The sequence below is a fragment of the Protopterus annectens genome, chromosome 1.part2, assembly GCF_019279795.1.
Source record: "Protopterus annectens isolate FY-2018-M chromosome 1.part2, PAN1.0, whole genome shotgun sequence".
In the NCBI taxonomy this organism is placed as follows: domain Eukaryota; kingdom Metazoa; phylum Chordata; order Ceratodontiformes; family Protopteridae; genus Protopterus; species Protopterus annectens.
The window spans coordinates 1,221,941,596-1,221,962,195 of NC_056727.1; positions in this window are offsets into that span (position 1 = coordinate 1,221,941,596).

Sequence of the window (20,600 nt, forward strand, 5' to 3'; positions counted from 1 at the left end):
CATTATAGGTAAGCTCACCAGCTTAAATATACACCCCTATGTCACTAGATAGGTTGCAAACTGGCTCAAGGACAGAACCCACATGGTTAGAATTGCTGGAGCCATGTCAGACTCCAAACCAGTTACAAGTGCTGTCCCACAAGGCTCAGTCCTGGGACCTCTCCTGTTCGGTATACATGTCTCGGAGGTACAGGCCGACACTGAAGGACTGTGGCTGACCAAGTTCGTGGATGACCGCAAACAGGGTACTATAATTGACTCTCCATTCAACACAACCATCCTCCAAAAGGGCCTCATAGAAACAGACGACTGGTGCCAGAGCCATGACCTCAAGCTAAATGCCACAAAGTGTATAGTCATCCCCTTTGGCAAAAACAAAGTGGCCACAAATGACTACATAGGTGGTAATCTATTACGTACGGAAGAAGTAATTATGGACATGGGGACCGAAGTTGATAGCAATCTCTCATTTGACGACCACGTGGCCAAAGTGGTTAAAAAAACATTTTATATAGCCCACCTAATCATGACAGGATTCACATCTAGATCAGGGGAGGTCATCGTGCCTCTTTACTCATCCCTCATCAGGACCATAATTGAGTACAATGCCCCTTTTGGGATTTACCTTACCAGACACCTGCAGCAACTGGAAAGACCACAAAAGTACCGCACCAAGAGGATCAAAGGGCTCAAACAGATGCCATATGCTGCCCAGTTAACATAACTCCATACTCAGTGGCATACCACCTGCTCAGAGGCGATCTGTGCCAGACGTATAATGCCATGTCCAACCCGGAAGTAATGGACATGCTGCACCTCAGAAAATCAAACTCCCATCGAGCTTTGCGCTCGAGAGACTTGAACCTCAGCACTGACATCAATAGGACATGCTGGAGGGACAGATTCATAACCCAGAGGCTCCCTCCACTCTGGAATAAAATCCCAGTCCAGGTTAGGCAGAGTCCCTCATTGACTCTCTTCAAGAGGAATCATGATGAGTGGATGGGGGATTGTAGGTGTACCCCGGGTATCACTTCTGTGTCAATGTTAAACAGAGGCACAGTATACTAACCTCAGAAAAGGGCATAGCAACATTAATCTAAACTGGATGGCGAAAGCCAAACACACTCTGGCTTGGCTTATAAATGCCCTATGGCAGATAGCCTAGTATGAACCTATGAACCAATGAACCTATACCCACACCCCCAGGTTGTTGCCACATTGTGACGCATCACAGACTATCCACATGCAACTAACAGTGGGTTAAACTGACTTCCAGTTCATAGCCTGCTACAGACCACCCTTCTAAACCCAGGTAACCCACTTGGCCTACTTAAGAATACATGAATATCTGCAGGTGTCTCCAAACAACAATATATTGGGCAGCTTAATTTACCCACATATAGACTGGGAGCATTACTGTAGCTCCAACACCCTAGGTGTAAGGTTCCTAGAATCCATGCACTCAATTGCTATGGAACAACTTGTTACCACTCCCACAAGAGGGGAAAACATGCTGCACCTGATCATCACCAACATGTGGACTATATGCTCCAGACCAGAAGTGTATCTCTCACTGGTAAGATGACACCATAGACTACTCTCACTGTATATTCACATACCAAATGCAGACCCTGCACAGAAAACTACAGTCATAAAGTTGAGTAATGCAAATTCCATGTATTCACATGAGGCAGGCTTCAGACATGGGAACTATTTAAGGTCACAGGTACATATATCTATGTGGCACACACATACCTCATGTGCATTGACATTACTGATATAATCTATGTCATACAATATTAATAGCAACATCCCACACACATGGACAAACTGTGTGACAAAAACACACATGGCATTTTTAGGATTCAAACCCCTACCTAACAATGTTATGACACTTGAGAGAGACACACACGCATTAGCGGAGTGTGCTATTCACATTATTGGGAGGTTTCTCTTCTCCTGCTTTACTTATAGGGTGCTGACATCATCAGTGTTTAGAAAGAGGAATGTGCATCATGTAGTGTGTTCTTCTAGTTGCCAAAAGGGGCATTTTTTTCACAAAGAATTGCTCACACACTAACCCCCCTCACCCAAACACACTGAGCATTTGCAGGATTCAAACCCCTTCCTAGCTATATTATGACACTTGAAAAGGACGCATTAGCGGAGTGTGCTATTTGCATTACTGGGAGGTTTCTTTGCTCCTGCTATACTTATAGGGTTCTGACATAATCAGTGTTTAGAAAGAGGAATGTGCATCATGTAGTGTGTTCTTCTAGTTGCCAAAAGGGACATTTCTTTCACACAGAATTGCACACACACTAACCCCCCTCACCCAAACACACACACACTCAGCATTTGCAGGATTCAAATCCCTACCTAACAATATTATGACACTTGAAAGACACGCATTAGCGGAACATGCTGTTCGAATTACTGGCTATCTGTTCTTCTCCTGCAGTATTTATAGGGTACTGACATCATTATTTATATAGAAGTATGTACATCTATTACTATCTGTCAGTTAGGGGGATAGCATATAAGTGCATTAACAGCCGCCTACTTCAGGGTCAGATATGCACATCAGCACTGCCAAGTTATGTTTTATACCATGCTTCGTGACCACAGGACCTGTAACACACAACACAACCAGTTCAGACCACCCCTCCCATATCCAGGACACACACTTTGCTTCCCTGGGAACAGTGCAGGATATGAAGGTGTTCACATACACCATTACAGTGGTTAACGTCAGGTACAGGTATATTGTGTGGGGGAACTACTCAGGCCTCAACAACATCACCCTACAGCCACTACAATTTGTGAATCCATGTGCTATGGCAGGACAACTCACCACAGCCACAAGGGGGAATACATATTGGACCTGACCATCTGCAACATGGGGACTCAATGTTCCACACCAGAGGTAGACCACCATTGTTAATATCTGACCATACCCAACTTTCCCTGGACATCCATATCCCATCTCCACCCACAGGCAAAGGAAGTCACTGCAAACAAAGTATTTATCAAAAGCAGACTTTGCACTTGTGAAGACTGGGGTGGAAGACTTCAAAGGACCCATGCTGGGAGATTATACAGGCCACTCTGCATAATCATTGACAATTGCATTCTATGAGCATCTGGAAGGTTTGCATTGATCATGCTATCCCAAATAAACCCATGACTCCTCCACAACAGGAGACCTGTCTGGTGTACACCAGCCATATATAAGCTGTACAACAGAAGGAGGGAGCTAATACATTACAGAGCAATATCCCACAGAGGGAGGATGTCTCTGAACAGTATTGGCACGACACTTCAATCCCTCAAACTCATCACGTCAAAGTGTTGACAGTGAAATTGTCCAGACACTGCAGATAAGGCTCCCCTCAGTCTGTAATTGATGCCCAATTACTGTTATACATCCTTACCAACCCTCTTCCAGCAAACACCAGCCACATGGATGTGACATTGCAAATTCAACCCCTGGGATCTCCACTGTGTCCCTGCTTGACAGAGGCACAGCACACTAGCCTTAAACGGTGCCTTCTGTGACCTCCTTTCAGAGGAACAGTAGCCTACTGTACTGGGGAGGCAGACACCAAGCACACTCTGGCTAAGCTTGTATTCCCTAGGGCAAACAGCCTAGTATTGACCTCTACACCCATATGTTTAATTTTTAGATGCACAATATTTGTTGCTGATAAACTGTTTGCAGGTCTTTACTGCCATAGCTTTCCCTGTTTCTATGAACAACTTGTGTATCTGTGGAAGATGTTTGAATATGAGAGGGATCCACTATTTAACTTATGTGTCTGTAGTCATTTAACTGTGTGCACTGGGCAGATTGCTGTATTGTGGTTGGTTCCTGGATTAACACATACAAATACCAGATATGAGTGGCCAACTGCTAAACTGAGACATGGCCTAAGTGTGTGAGCATGCCCAGTTCAGGATTTCCATGGCTTGTTGCCTGACATATGTCTCATTTATCAAAGTGTGCGAGCATGCCCAGTGTGAGCTTTCCATATGTTGAAATCTGCAGTCCACCACATTTGTGGTTGTTTGTGAACTTCACCAATATTTTACATTTATAGTTGTGTGTTGGGAGTCATGTTGTGTACTTACTGCCCAACTGCTTTGTGTCTGAATCCAACAGGGATTATACTGTGCCTGCAGGGTTTCCATGGGATAGTTTGCATACAGTTGTCAACATCCTTTCATACTGACCAAACACTGTAATATCGTATAGTGTACTGGTTCAGTACTTTCACTGTGGTGGACAGTATCCTGGGTTTCAGTCCTATCACTGCTTTAAATATTCATAGTGAGCACACCAGACTGGTTAAGGGCCAGTTGTGCACATATGACCATGTTGCATTTTGTTCAGATATGGACTACTTAAACCAGGCTTGTCCAACATTGGTATTGTATTCCATAACTTGGATGGACATTGACAAACACTAGCGATGTGCCCTAGGCCATTTCTACTGCTATTCAGAGAGTGTGTTTGTCCTTCAACACACATTGTAACTAGATTTTGCCATGACATATTTCAAGATTAGTATACTGTGCCTCTGTCTACCCATGACATAACAGTGATACCCAGGGTAAACCTACCATCTCCCATCAACTCATCAAGATTCCTCTTGAGGAGAGTCAATGAGGGACTCTCTGGCTAACCTGTACTGGGAGTTTACTCAAGAGTGGAGGGAGCTTCTGGGTTATGGATCAATCACTACAGCATGTCCTATGTCTGTCAGTGCTGGGGTTCAGGTCTCTCATGTGCATAGCTCACTGGCATTCAGATTGTACAAGGTGCAGCATGTTCACTGATTCCAGCTTGGACATGGCTTTATACATCAGGCACAGATTGCCTCTCGGCAGGCAGTATGGCACTGTGTGGAGCTGCAGTTTGTTTAATCAGGCAACACATGGCATCTGTTCGAGCTCTTTGATCCTCCTGGTGAGGTACTTTTGGGGTCTTTCCAGTTGCTGGAGGTGTCTGCTGAGGTACATCCAACAGGGGCCATTGTACTCAATTGTGAGGCTGATGAAGGATGACTGAAGAGGCACAATGACCTCCCCTGATCTAGATCTGACTACCTTCATGATTAGGTGGGTATATGGTATGTTTCTGTAACCACTACAGCCACATGGTTGTCAAATGCAAGATAGCTATCAACTTGTGTCCCCAGGTCTCTTATTACTTCTAAAGTACTTAATGGGTTAACACCTATGTGGTAATTGGTGGGCACTTACTGTTTATCCACAGGGGGTGACTATACACTTTTCTGCAATTAGCCTGATGACATGGCTCTGGCACCAGTTGTCTGTTTCTATGTGGCCCTTTTGTAGGATGCTTGTGTCAGCTGGAGGGTCAGATATGGTGCCCAGTTTGCATTCCTCTGCAAACTTGTTCAGACACAGTCCTTCCATGTTGGCCTGTACCTATGGGAAATATATACCAAACAAGGGAGGTCCCAGGACTGAGCCTTGTGGGATGCCAGTTGTAGCTGGTTTGTGGTCTGACATGGCTGCAGCATTTCTGACCATGTCAGTTCTGTCCTTGGGCTGGTTTGCAACCCATCTACTGACATAGGGGTTTATATTTAAGCTGGTGAGCTTATCTATAATGAACACATGGGGTAATTTATGGAAGGCTTTTGCAAGGTCCAGATAGGCTGTGTGTGGACCACATTCCCCTTCATCAATGGCCTTGATGACTGTTTCAAATGAGTCAAACATGTTTAAGGGGCAGGATCTGCCCTTAAGAAAGCCACTCTGGGTAGGCTCCAGTGTCTGTAGGTCCCCAATATCTTTATTTCTGAGGTCCATGATGATCCTTTCCATAGCTTTGCAGACCAATCTTGTCAGGATTCTGGGGTGATAGTTTGCAGAATCCATTCAGGCACCACCTTTGTGGAGAGGGACCACTGTTACTCTACACTGCTCTTTGGGTACATATCCTGTGGTAAGGCTGAAATTGAGCAGTAGTGTTATTTGGCGTTCCATTCTTCTTGGAGTTCATGTTGGACACAGCCCCGGACACCATCTCATACCATTGATGCTGTGTGTTTTGCTTTGAAGATGCTGGCTATTACCTCAGCATCTGCAATGTCAGGGGGCCAACACTCTGCTGGGATAGATATTTGGCGTTTTGGGGGGGGAGAGTTTGCACTGAACCTGTCAGGTTGGATGTTGGCAATGTGTGTGGGTTTGGGTATTGTTTGTAATATTTGGTAATTCAGAGCATATCTGTGAATTCCCAACAAGGTTCCTACCATCAGTTAAGAAAGCCTTGTGATTATCCTTAGTGTCCTGTACAATTTGTATCTTCATAGGTTCATAGGTTCATACTAAGCTATCTAACCTAGGGCATTTATAAGCCTAGCCAGAGTGTGTGTGGTTTCGCCACCCCTTGCTATGTGAATATTATGCCCATTTAGGGCTTACTTTACTGTGCCTCTGTCTAGACATGACACAGTGAAGACCCCCAGTGTAAATCTATGATCTCCCATCCACTTGGCAAGATTCCTGTTGAAAATAGTCAGTGAGGGGCTCTGCCTAACATGGAGTGGGATTCTGTTCCAGAGTGTAGGGAGCCTCTGGGTTATGAATCTGTCCCTCCAGCACATCCTATTTATTTATGTGTTGAGGTTGACATCTCTTGCTCTCACGGCTCTAATGGATTTGGATTTTCTGAGGTGGAGCATGTCCATTAATTCTGTATTGGACATGGCCTTGTACATTGGGCATACATCGCCTCTGAGTATGCAGTATGTGACTGCATACAGCTGGGGTGTCATCAGCCAGGCAGCATATGACAAATGTTTGAGACCCTTTATCCTCTTGGTGAGGTACTTTTGAGGTCTTTCTAACTGCTGCAGGTGTCGGGTAAGGTACATCCCAAATGGGGCATTGTACTCAATTATGGGCCTGATAAGAGAAGAGTATAGGGGCACAACGACCTCTCTTGATGTAGATGTGAATCCTTTCATGATAAGGTGGCCAATATAGAAGGTCTTCCTAGCCACGTTGGCAATGTGAGTGTCACATGAGAGGTTACTGTCCACTTGTGTCCCTAGGTCCCTGATTACTTCTTCCATACGTAATGGATTACCACCTATGTGGTAATTTGTGAGTACCTTGTTTGGTATTTGGAGAGACATTCATACTCTCCAGTGTCTTCAGGAAGGCTGAGTGGGGTTCCTGGGTTTGAGAGGGTGGTCTGTACCATGCTACAAACTGTACAGCAGTTTTGCCTATGGTTAGTTGCATATGGATGGTCTCTGATGCTTCGTGCATTGTCAGTAACCTGGACGTGTGGGTATCTTTGCTGAATATGAATACTCCCCCTCCTTTTGTGGTTTGGTCCAGGTTTTGGGGCCGAAAAGCATGATATGAGGTATAACCTGGTAGTGCTGGGGTGCTCTAAGGAGCCTTGATGCAGGTTTCCGTCACTGCACAGACATCGATGTTCTCCATACTGGGGAGGGCCTTGAGAGAGGTTTAGACTTCTGGCATTGAGCAGCATTACCCTTATGTTTTTTTCCACTTATGTTTTCTAGGGAGGTGGGTTTGTCTTTTCAACCTTGCCTACAAAAGGCAGTATGGAGGTGGCAAGAGCCTTAGCCAATATCCAGATGCCCAGGGGTGACAGGTGCAAGCCATCCCTGGCAAAGCAGTGTGGCTTGTCAAGCATGACATCCCAAGCAGACAGACATTGGATCCCCTTGGAATGACACCAGTAATTGAGCCAATTGTTAAAGCTGATCATTCTGCGTTTGTACTGTGGCATCATTCTTGGTGAGGGTAGGATGCTACTCAGGGTCAGAGTCATGCCGGCCTGGCCTACATAATCGGAGAGCTCCTCTATGTCTCTTTTCATGTAGTTTAGGGAGGTACGTCTCAGGTCATTCACATCAGCATGGACAATGACTGAGTCATATTTGTACTTGCTTTGGAGTGACCTGCGTGCTTGTGTTATGTGGCGGATTGTAGCAGCCTACAGGCAGCTTACTGTACCCTTTTACTTGTTCAGTCTGGTGAGTGGGACATCAGTGTGTCTGACTATGGAGTCACCTATTACAAGTGTATCAGGCATGTTGTTTGTCCTTACGGGCTATGAATGTTTGGCACACCAACTTTGTGTACTATGTGTTGCATGTGCTATGTTTGGAGGTAGTGGTTGCTTGGGTGTCTGCTTTGGAGGCCTCTGTTGATTTGGTGGATTTTTAATTAGAGCCTCCGGGAATGTTTTTGTGTGTTTATGTCTTTGGTTTGCAGTTGTGATAGGTCTATGTGAGACTGGGTTTGTGGTGTGTGTGGTTACCTTCTCTTCCTGACTAGTTTTGACAGTACTGAGTTGTGAGAGCTCAGCCTCCAGTTTGGATAAATGGTTGCATCTCTCACATATATTTGTATTTCTTGGGGGGAGGAGGGGGTTGTCTGTGTACATGGGGCAGGTGTAACATTGCCCAAGAGTCACAGATTCAACATGTTGTAGCTGGCCTTAGTGGATTTCATGAGTGGCCATATTTTATTGCCATAATACTGATCAGAGATTACTTCCCTTTTGGGGTTTGCTCTATCATGTAGTAGCTTCCTCATTCTCTTGCATGGTTTGGTAATGGCTGGGGTCCACCATGCCAGATGCCTGCGTGTATGGTATTGGGCCTTGGTTTTATTTGGGATTGCATAATCCATGCATTCCTGACAGTGTTCATAGAATGCATTTATAAAGGGTTCTGAGGTGTGGCCCATATTTTCCACAGGCACAGGGCCTTTAATAGATTCCACATCAGTTTGGAGGAGTGCAACATTTCCTTTACACATGTTTTTCACTGTGGTTTTCTGGCCAGGAACTGTGGTCAGGATGTGAATATCCAGTGTGATTAGTCTATGGTCTGATCTTACCAGTGAGGGATACACTTCTCATCTGGCCATAGAGTACCCATGTTGCTGATTATCACATCCAGTATGCTTACCCCTCTTGTGGGAGTGGTACATTGTTCCTGAGCATTTTGGTTTACGGATTCTTGGAACCTTTGGCATACGGTGTTGGAGCTGGAATAATGCTCCCAGTCTATGTTTGGGTATTTTCAGTCACCCAATATAATGTTGTTTGGAGAGCTTGATATTTCCATGTGTTCCAACGTAGGCCAAGTGCAGTTCCTGGTATTAGGAGGGTAGTCTGTAGCAGGCTACAAACTGGGAGGCAGTTTTAGCCACTGTTACTTGACCATGATTAGTCCATGCTGCTTTTTGTTGTGGTACCAACATGGGGGTGTGGTTATCCTTGACAGTTATTGCTAGTCACCCTCCTTTTGTAGTTTGTTCCATGTTTTGGGGCTGTAAAGCACGGTATGAGGTGTAACCTGGTAGTGTTAGGGTGCTCTTGTGAGCCTTGACCCAGTTTTCTGTTACAGGACAGATATCAACATTCTCCATGCTGAGGGGAGTTTAGACTGCATGCATCTTGCAGTTTAGACTTCTGGCATTGGGTAGCATTACATCTAGGTTCTTATCCCTTGTGATACCTATGGAGGTGGGTTTGTGTTTTGAGCCTTACCTATTCAAGGCACGGTGAGGGTGACAACAGCCTTTGCCAGTATCCAAAAGGCCAGGACTGATAAGAACATGCCATCCCTAGCAGGTGGAGCATCATGTCTTGCTCAGCATGTCATCCCAGGCTGGCACGCATTGGATCCCCTTTGACTAACAGCAATACTTAAGCCAATTATTGTAATTGATCATCTCGTCTTCATATTGTGGCATCATGCTTGGTAAGGGTAGGATGTTAGTCAGTGTCATCAAGTTTGCATATACTACATGGTGTTACATTGCTTAACACATGGTAATCATGCCTCAGGTGGTGCTGCAGGGCTGTCTATGTTGGACGCACATACTACACTCCCTGTACATGTTTGATAGCAGGTTGTGTCAACTTAGGCATCCCTTTTACTATATGTGTGAGTCAGAGAGAGGTATCATTTCCAGAGTTCCTACTGAGCCAGTGTATGTGCTATGCGTTGCCACTTTGCCAAGGCCAAGGCATACTGTGCACGCCTCTTTCTGCCTACTGGGGCAGGCTCAGGTTGTTCCTCCTCCAAGTCACGCTCTGCCTGTGATTGGCTTGGCAATGGTGGGGGGGCTGTTTGGCCCAACCCTATGCTGGTCCTGCTGCAGCTGTTTTCGCAGAATCATATTATGTAGCGTAGCACATACCATGACAATTTGGGTACATGGAGTTGGTGAGTAATGCAAGACTCCACCAGATGTGTCCAGGCACCAGAACTGTGACTTGAGCAACCCAAACACACGCTCGATTACATTTCGTGTTTGTGCGTGTGCCTCATTATGGCGTTCTTGTTCAAGTGTGTGTGCATTTCTGATGGGTGTCATCAGCCACGGCTCCAGTGCATAGCCAGCATCCCCCACTAAGTGACCATGTGGGATGTCTCCATTGGCAAATGTCTGGTACAGCTGCATCAGATGCCATATATGGGAATCATGGTAGCTTCCAGGGCAGCCAGCACACATATTCATTATTATGCCCTGGGCATCACACATGACCTAGCAGTTGATAGAGGGGAAGCCCTTGCAGTTAATGTAGGCCCTACCCCGCTCACCAGCTGGTGCTTTGATGCATATATGCGTGCAGTCTATTGCACCCACTACCTCGGGGTATTCTGCTATTTGCTGGAAGAGATGCATATTGCTGGCCAATACCGCACGGGAATTGGGGAAATATACATATTCACCGACATGTGCTGACATGGCATCCAGGAACTGATGCATTACCCTGGATGCTGATGCCTGTGATAGCCCCATCATATCACCAGTTGGTCTCTGGAAGGTACCTGTTAGTATTCTTTGGCCAACACATACCTTGGTTTCCACTGGGATGGGTTCCCCTCTGTTGGTTCTGTGTGTGAGGCGTGGCCTGGACAGCTCAACAATTTGCTGCAGGAGGTCTCTGTCCACTCTATAGCGCTCCACTATCTCCAGCTCATGTAACCCCTGGTAGGTGACCCTGGGCCTGTACACTCTTCTCCGTCTCCTCACTGTGGGTTGTCTGGCAGCATTTGCATAGTCACCACTCTCAGCAAGTTGCATATGTCTCCTTATAACAGCTATGGCAGCCCCTAGCATTTTTGGTCTGAGTGAAGCTTTTTCAGTTTTCACTTCGATTGGCTTACTCCTCTGTTGCAGTGTTGTTTGAGGAGGTTTAAGTGCTGGGCTGGGCTACTGTTCTGCCTGTGTAATTGCCTGCTTCTGATTGTTTTCACCTGCTAGCTCTGCCAGTAATCCCTGCTAGCTTCCTACTATTTCTCATGCTTCCTTTTTCCCTTCTGTTTCCTCAGAGGGAAGCGACGGGCATACCAGTGAAAACACGCTCACAGTGGCTAACACGCACACACACATGCTTAGATGGACTAGAATCTGCTTATTCAGGTGAAAATGACTGCACACCAGTGCAAACAAGCTGACAGGTGTTTAAACAGGCCCCTACACGCGTATTCTGCCTTAAACGTGCGCACTAACGCTGACACGCTCACACTCTATCCTACTCGTGCCTATCAGCTTGCACACGTGCGCATGCACGCCCTGCAATAAACTTTGGTGTTATCCACAGTGTACACCTTCCATTTCTTGGCTTTCCCATGCCTACTTGTTGACACTCCTCTTTCCATGATGTCTGACTGACAGCTTTCACATGCCACTGTGCTCCAATGTGCTGCATTCCTTTCATACATTCCCCCCTGTGACGTCACCTATCTCCTACTCTGTTACTCCCTCTTATCCTACTCCTACACTGCACGGAATGTGCTCATTTCCAATGTAACAGTACGATTCACTATCCTACCACTCATTTACATAGGATTGCCTACTAATGCTTAGTTACATGTCTTACACTCCGCTTCCCCCCTTAGCAACCCCTACTTGGTGGCCATGTTGTTTTAGCCTGCTATTCCCTTCCATTGTAAATTCAATTTTTTTATTTTTCTGTTTTTTTATAGCGCAGCCTGTTTGCGCGGCGCTGCGCTACGTTTAAACATCGGCGACCAAAAAAAAAACATTTTTATTTTATGTTTGCATCAGGGTACGTTGCCAGTGGCCACATATTTGGCCATTGGCATGCTGCCTGGGACATTTGCAACCTTTATTTGGAGCTGACAAGGCTCCATTGTGTTATTTGCAGAATGGTACTCAGTTATCAACTGAGTACATTTCTGCAGATAACACAACTCTTACACGGGCAGGTTTCTGCTTCCTGGATCGTGAAATTACCTCATTTGCATGCCTTTCGGCTGCAAGTGAGGTAATTAGCATATCCACGCCCTGTCCGTGTAAGAGCTGTTTTAGGTGCTCTCTTACAAACACATTCAGGCTGTTCCTGGATCGCGATGGCTGCATGGAGTCTTACACTACTCTTAGACTCCGTGCAAGCCATCGTGAATCCTGCCCATGGAGAGAAACAGACAGCACTGACTGCAACAGAGTCTATCAGAAGGGATTTATCTATTTAATTTGATTAATTAAACATTAAAAATTAGGTAACTCTTACTTTTTATTTAATGATTATGCTTAATTCAAAAAAGAACATTTGCTGCAAAAATGACAAATAGATGTGAGTATGTTTCTATTTTTTAATGTGTTTGTGTGTGTGTGTGTGTGTGTGTGTGTGTGTGTGTGTGTGTGTGTGTGTGTGTGTGTGTGTGTGTGTACGTTTCTATGTTGATGTGTGCTAGTCTGTATATTGCTGTTTCTGAATGTATATGTGTTTTTAAACATGAAATACTTTCATATCTTTATATTTCTGATTTAAATACTTCTTCTACATAATAAAGCAAGTTTGATTCATTAGACGGAGGAACTATTTTGTATCAGAAATATATAGAAAGTGTGCATATAGGATTAAACAAAAAGAAAAACAAATATAAAACAAATTTGCAGATAACCCATTTTCTAAGCACAATAATACCCTCCAGGGTATGTTTTATTGTGGAAATAATGCCCTTCCAGGGTTGTTGAGGCCCTCCATCTCCTGCATCAGGCTTCAAAACTCCCCTCTTCCAGCATCATTTCCACAATAACACATACCATGTCAGGCATTATTGTGTGCATACTATATATAAAATTGCATTCCCCAGGAAACAGGTGGGCAGAAAAGCAGAATTCTTAAAAGGCACAGAAAAGAGTTTGATTATACTTTCTTATAGTAGGGAGCAATGCCCACATATAGAATCAGATTAGCACTGTATTTTCTCATTGATAGTGTGACGACTGGGGAGAGATGGGCGAAGGCTAGCAGCCTAGTCAAATAGAATTTGATATATAATTCTGGCATTTATAAATAAACGTAAAACACAGGCGTGTATTTTTAAATGAAAGAAAAACACTGTAAAATGTGAACTTCAAGATTGTTACAACATTGCCCCCTTGCTGTAAAGAAAAACCTAAGTAAAGCCTTTCAAATGTGTCTTTTGAAATTGAAATGATTTTATGACATTCTTTGATCTTTAAAGTTGGTTCCGGTCAGGCTGGCTGAAGACATTCTGTCTATTGTGTTAACTAAGGACTAATTGCTAGAGTGTATATGTGAAATGCCTTTTAGTGTTGTATTCTCCTGTGCAGGTGTTAGCTTGCTAAATAATGAAGCTTGTGGCCTGAGAACTCAGACCAGGTGTTAAGATGATGCAATAGGAATACTGGGAAAACCTAAGTGTCAAAATGATGTAATCTGGGGAGGACCCAGAGACATGTTTGTTAGTGATGTTTTATAAACTGTGTCTCAGAGAGAGACTGAAAAAGCATTTTGATCTAGACATCTAACTTATCAGCACTCTGCCTTGTGCTCACATGTAAGTTTCTTGCACTGTGATATCTTGTAGGAATAGTTAAAGCTAGTAAAGATTAATTAGGTATTTTTCTTTGAAATCAGACCTGTCCTACTGTATTATTGTAAGTTTCTGTGTGATCTGTGAACTCTTAGATATCTATGTGGTGGAGTAGTTTTGTCTTGTGTTTTAATTATTTATTATTAAATATTTTTTTAAATCTTCTACCTGTGGCTGGTTTATGCAGATATAAATTATGCTTTAGAGTACATTATATATTTATAGAGTTTACTGTCTAAGCCCTTCCAATAAGCCTTAGACTGAATAGTCACATTACCATTGGATAATAATATTGCACAGTAATAATTGGACACCCTTTAAGGGCCTTTTAGTAGCTGATATTATTAACTGGGTGATGGCAGTAATTACTACCCTATAGTATGGGTAAAGGGAAACAGTTTGAATCTGTGTCAGCCTTTCCCAGGAGTATCTGTGAAGTGGTATAAATACTTATCTCAAAGTGTGTGTGTGTGTGTGTTGTTTCAGCTACTTGGCAGGGACACAAAGCACTGGTTGGACAGAGAGGGTACTGGAGGGTTTAGCTTGCCCATTTAGGCTGAGACCTGGACCCTATAGCTGTGCCAGTGGGGAGTCTTATTGGGGACCTGGTGAGCAAGGGAGCAACCAGCCCCAGACTGTGATCTCTGTATGCACTTAAGGGAAATTGTACTTTACTGTGTGTATTAGTTATCCTTTCCTCTTCTAGGAGATGACCTCCCTGGTGTTAGTGGTGAGGATTGAGGCTCCTTGATTGCTGGGCCAGGGCACGGTCATCATAGATAGTTCTCTTATTTTCATTAAATAAATACTGCAAATCATACAGTGGTCATACTAAATCCTGCAAAACATGGACACTGGCCTATTTAAATGAAAACTTCCTGTAGGCTAAATGTGTTACAATAGCAAAAAGTACCAGTTATTCAGGAAAGTATATATTGTCAAAAGAAAGAAATTGTCATAGAAAAAAATTAAGAACAATAAATATGTCAGTGACTGCACACCAGGCATAACATGGCATGGCATTCTTCTTTAAGTGTACTAAGATGTTAACTCCTTATTTTGATCTTTAATAAAAGTTTTTGTTTTCTACTCAGAGAAAGAGAGAGAAATAAACTATATTGAAGACATAGAGGGTAAATGCACACATGAATGTATACATATGAAGGAATACTCATTTCTGTGAATTTACTGTTTTTTTCTCCCTACCCTCTTAGAAGTTTGAAACTAAACATAAAAGTGTTAATGAGATTGCTGCCTACCATTACCTGATAACAGTGTAATACAGATACATGGCAGTAATCTTGCTCTTATGAAAATTGAGAAGATACTGATGAAAAAGACAATTGACTCACAGGCTGTTGCTGCTAGCCTATATGGAGTTATACTCACAAATGCCCCATTCCATCTTCAATGAATATCAGGTATCCTTAAACCACTCCATTGCCTCAGTCTGTATTACTTCCTCAGGCAGTGTGTTCCAAAGCCCCACCAACCTCTTTATGAAGTATTGTTAGTCCCCTAAGTCCGCATTTCATCAACCCTCCCAGGTGCATGCATACATACACATTTCTAGCTGATGCCTATGTCTTTACAATCCTCCTGTGGCCTTTGTATCCAGTGTTTGCCCTCTGCCCTGCATTCTTTATGGAATTCATATCATACCCTCCTTTATTTTACTTTCTAGTGTATACATTTAAAATTCATGCATTGGCTCTACCAGTTTAAGTTCATTTTTGTCTGTACAACCCGAAAATTACTTACAGTAATGCATATGTGTTTTTACCAGTTCTCTGCATAATAAGATGATAACCGTAGCATGTGTCTAGCACAGCACTGATGCCAGATAGCCAATCATCTTGTCAATCTTCACAAATGCCCTTCCATAGTGTATGCCATGTTTACTAATACTGATAAGTAAAAGGCTTACATCTTTTTTTTTCCATTTTAGTGTTCCAAGAGGTACTAGTACTAGCATGTATGTCATCTGTGGAACTCCTCTGTCAAGGTCTATAACTATTCATTAACTGTGAAGTGCGATAAGGTTCACAGTCAGATCACATCAGCCTTGAACAAATCCAACCTTCTGTGACAAAGTGCTTATTTGGGAGATAATGATTTGTAAAACTGATTGTTCTCAAAGTAATATTTGACATATTTTCATAAAATAACAAGTTCTAGTAAGACTGTCCAATTATTTCTTTTAATGCTGTGCACATTATTTGCTAAATATCTGAAACTATCACTTTATGACAAAATGTAAAACTTTTGATACCATATTATCCAATAATGATTATAGTCTATGTAGAAATAAAATAACATTGTTAAAAAACATGAAATATGATGGCCTTTTTTTAGTTGTAGTACTTCAGGTCATTGTTACAGTTATTATCACTGATCACGCATCAATAAAAATGTAGCTCATATCTTTGTCGAGTAATAGTTTTCGCTGCAAACATGGCATTGTTTCCCTTTAAGCTTGTGGAGTTTGTGTCACTTCAGAAGTCTGTTACATGTATATTTTCTTCTTCTGAAGTATTCAGCTTTATAAGTGTTTAGTAATTGCGAACTGTTGCTAGGTTGTGGTCATCTCCATGGTAACAAATGTACAGTCTGGCTAGACTAGCATTTCTTTTCTATTTGAATCAAAATCAGCCTCCTCATCTTTTCAGGGATGCTATATCCATAAAAGACTTACATGTAGCCTGCACAGACAGTGTGACATCACGCCTGCATGAGAATTTCAATCTTTGTTTTCTCTGATTGTAGAAATCCAAACTTCTCTCAAAAGAGTTTGAAATAACTTAAAATCCTACTTGAATTTAAAATAAATTTAAAGTGGAAGTCAATCACTTTTTGTTTCTGTCTGTTTGCTTTTTTTGTGGTTGGGGATTAAATTTCCCATACCTACCATTCAAATGGACATCACCCTTTCCAGCCCATTATTTTAACAATCAACTACAAGAACACTATATGCCAGAAGACAGAAGAAATTCACCCTTGTGATATTCCCTCTTTAAGTGCATTTTTGCATTCAGTGCACTCAGTGCTGTCCAAAGTAACAGCATTCGCAGTGAGTGCATGCTTTCCTTTTCAAAGAACATATTACGCATAAACACACACACTCACACACACACACACACACACACACACACACACACACACACACACACACACACACACACACGCACACACGCACACACGCACACACACACACGCACACACGCACACACACACACACACACACACACACACACACACACACACACACACACACACTCACACACTCACATACACACTCACATACATACACATATATACACCCACCCACACACGTGTGTGTGTGTGTGTGTGTGTGTGTGTGTGTGTGTGTGTGTGTGTGTGTTAAGTAACTGTTTTCACTGCTTTATCTATGTCTGATGATGTAACTAATCCAGGAAGGTTCAACTGAACAAAAACACTGATCAAACCTTCATCTCAACACATTTATCTTAAATCCCCTGCAATTCCCATGTGAGGAATGTCACCGCCACCCCACAGCCTTTCATGAATATACTATTCCCATTGCTGTAAAACTTCAGAAAGAAGAGAAAAAAAGGAAAACCCTTCTAATGCATGAACAGAAACTACACTATCTGTGATTTCCTAGAAAAAGAGCAATTAGGAAGTTCATTTCAAGGAGATGCATTAAACTACTTGTACCTTTTCAACTTTACTCTATGCAAATAGCAGGAAGGTTGTTTTCAAAATTAGTTCCTTTTTTTAGCTTTTCTACATTTGGGAAATAAAAATGTCTTTTTTTACATTGCCACCAGAATATATGCTAGCTAATGCAGTCAATAAGCAACCTGATTAGGTAAAGGTGAGATTTTATGTACCATTTAATTACAGATGGAAGCACAACTGCAACAGAATTCTGAGTCCCTAATGTTCAAATCTCAGTTGTGGACATCCTAATTTTAATCTTCAGAATAAATATTTGGTTTATAATTGAAGACTACTCTCATGGGCCTAAAAATAAGATAATTTTAGTGAAAAGCAATAACATGTTTTGAGTTGTCTTCAAGTTTCATCTACCTTCTGATTTAGTGCATCCAAGGATACATCTCAGGAAGTCCAGATTTACATTTCACTTAAAGGAGTTATTTTTACATCTTTGAAATTTCCATGAAATTATTAAGATAAGAGATGCATAACTTTAAGAAAGCAAAGAAAAATAATAATAATGTTCATATCTAAAGGGATTATGAAAATTAAAGCTCTACAATAAATATTTATTTATATCTATATATCTATATAAATCTTTCTCTCTCTCTCTCTCTCTCTCTATATACATATATATATATATATATATATATACTTGTATTCATAATCAGTCATTGTGAAGTGCTAGTCAGTGTTACTCTCCTCTGCTAAATTGTACAGTGACATAATACTGGTTGTGGAACAGTGTTTCTGTTTTTAATATCATCCATCTTTTAATGGAAGTGCTGAATCTGTTTCATTCGTTCATTCCTGATTACCTAGTTAATCTAGTTCAGACCACACAGGACCCACATTCTGTCCCTGCATTCAGCAGATTCAATACAGAAAAATAAAATAACCCTGGGCTGGGTAGCAGTGTATCTTGTCTCCCATATGCACACTACCACATGGTATGTTCAGCTATGAGCCATTTGAAAAATCACAAGCTCACCTTTGGCATGTCTTTGGGAAGCAGAAGGAAACCAGAGTACATGGTGAGAACCCACAAGTACAAGGGGGAACATTCAAACACCACAAAGTCTGTTTTGAGTATAACTTATATCTGTAGCTTTTCATTTTGTAATGTTTTCCATATCAGATATTTGTTGTTTTCCATACTGGGTATTTGCTTTGCTTAGGTTCAGAATTTAATAGCTAGAATAATAGGTGTTGCTTTGGCATGTATTTTCTGAAGGATATGAAGTCTGAAACTCAAATGTCTGTCATTATGTAATGGCTTCAATCCTCAGTGATTTTTCCAGAAATCTACACATTTTATGAGGAGCCCACCAAAATATGGGACAAAAACATGGAGAGTTGAGAGGTATGAATGCAATACAGAGTGAACAGGGTACAATATTTGTTTAGACAAACATGGAAGGAACATGGAACAGCAACAGGTGTCAAGAAAATCAGAGCAAACAGTGAAGGGGATGCTTCCTATGTTCAAAAAATATCAAGCCCATAGAAAAAGAGCAGAACCCCTAGGAATGTTACAGGTGAATAGGATGAATACTTAAAAACTGCAAAAAGTTTAAAGATTCTGACAAGTAAATAAATAGCGTGGGTTACCAAGTTGTTTTAATATTGCTAAACTCTTTGAAGCTACTCACAATATTTTGTAATACTTAAGAAATGCAGGGACAGCAAGATATAAGGGGGAAGCTGACCATAAAAAGAAAGGAAGATATAATGCAGTAGAGATGAGGTAGCCCTAGTTAGGCAAGCATAGACATGAAGAACATAATGGGGATGTAAATTACCTAAGAAGGAAGAGTGCAGATATGGTTTTAGATTCAAATGGGAATATGTCTCACTAGAAGCTTCCACCTCAACATGTTTAAAATCTGATAAAGAAGTTTTACTTTTCAGAGGAGGGTCTTCTCAGGCTTGTAGGTTGTTTTGAATCCCTGCAGTTAAGGCAATGCTAACACAAAGCGCATTAGTATTGGTATGACCCAAATTATCAAAAGAAGGATAAGAGAGAAATTCAGGAAATACCAGAAGTTAGTAAGGGAGTGGTCTGGTGAAGAGAAAAAAGGAGGAGAAAACCTTCTCCACATATGGGGAGACATTGAGATTTAGTTGTACAGACCAAAAAGGTGTTTCTGCCCTCACCACAGAAGCAGTTGATATTATATACAGCTGCTAGCAGACAACATTACAGCTGCTAGTGGACAACTTTAAAAGGGGAGCAAGGAATGCTGGAAAATATCTAAGGTTAAGAAAAAGGAAACCAGATGGAAAAAGAGGAACATGGGTCAGTGAAAGCCATGAATATGGCAGACAAGTGAAGTTAAACAGGAGAGGTGATGTGGAGATATAGACAGGAAATTGGAAAGACTAAGGAATGGGTATAATAATTCAGTGATTTAAAGGGAAAGACATATAATTAGATAATATGGCAGTGGCAGAGACAAGAATATGTCTGATAATAGGGCTATGGAATGTGAATGAGAGAAAGACAACTGATATACTTGAGGAGACAGGAGGGAAGTATAGCAGTATGGCAGGGTTTGCATATAACATAGAACAGACTATTGAAAAAGAGGAATATCAGTGTTAGCTCAGGACTCATGGAGGGGAGAGTGGTAGGTTGGCATAATGGTTAAGGTGTTTATCTTACAGACACAAGGTGCAGGGTTTGAGTCTTACATGGGGTATTTGGCTAGGCTTAAAATGCCCACAAGGGCAGTTAGTCTAGTACTAATCTATGAACCTATGAGAGAAGACTAGGAGTAGCAATTGCAGTGAAGTTAGCAGATGTAATAGAAACACAGCCGACATACAATGGGGGAGATGGTTGCTTGATAATATGAAAGTGGACAATAAAGGGTGCAAAACTAATGACTGCAGCAGTGTATATTTACCCGGGGATCAAAGACTGCAATGATTAGATGAACATTATTAAAACAATTCAAATGCAGGAAGGAATGCTGGTGTCAG